We start from the raw sequence: 385 nt of genomic DNA on the forward strand, positions 1-385 counted from the left end.
GCCTCTTGCCCCGAATCCTTGCCCTGCTCTCGGTTGATTTACTCCCTTATTTTGGAAAAACCTTTTAGGAGTTTCCTGGGGGAAAAAAATAACAAAATGGTAAAGTCAGAACGACAGCGAGGACTTGTGGGTGTTAAACTAGCCCCGCGGTCAGCAGTGTAGGTGGAACCTCTGCACGCGGAGCTGGAAGGCCTTGCTTACTGCCCTCCAGGTCCCCACAGCCTTGCCCGTGCCTGGGAAACTGTTATAAACACGTTATAAACATGTTATAAACACGCCTTCACACGGATGCGCCTTTCCTCTCCCAGAGGCTTTCTTCCCAATGTCCTGCCGTGGCCACCATGCGCCTCCGGGGACAGGGCACGCCTCCACACAGCACCTTCCC

At 54.0% G+C, this 385-nt stretch overlaps 1 protein-coding gene across 1 annotated transcript in view; it reads right to left on the bottom strand.

Annotated features, from left to right (window-relative positions):
* Positions 1 to 385, bottom strand: part of RSAD2 (radical S-adenosyl methionine domain containing 2) — a 54,750-nt gene that overhangs the window by 16,897 nt on the left and 37,468 nt on the right. The window lies entirely within an intron of this gene.

The sequence above is a fragment of the Myotis brandtii genome, unplaced genomic scaffold (genome assembly GCF_000412655.1).
Source record: "Myotis brandtii unplaced genomic scaffold, ASM41265v1 scaffold247, whole genome shotgun sequence".
Lineage (NCBI taxonomy): Eukaryota > Metazoa > Chordata > Mammalia > Chiroptera > Vespertilionidae > Myotis > Myotis brandtii.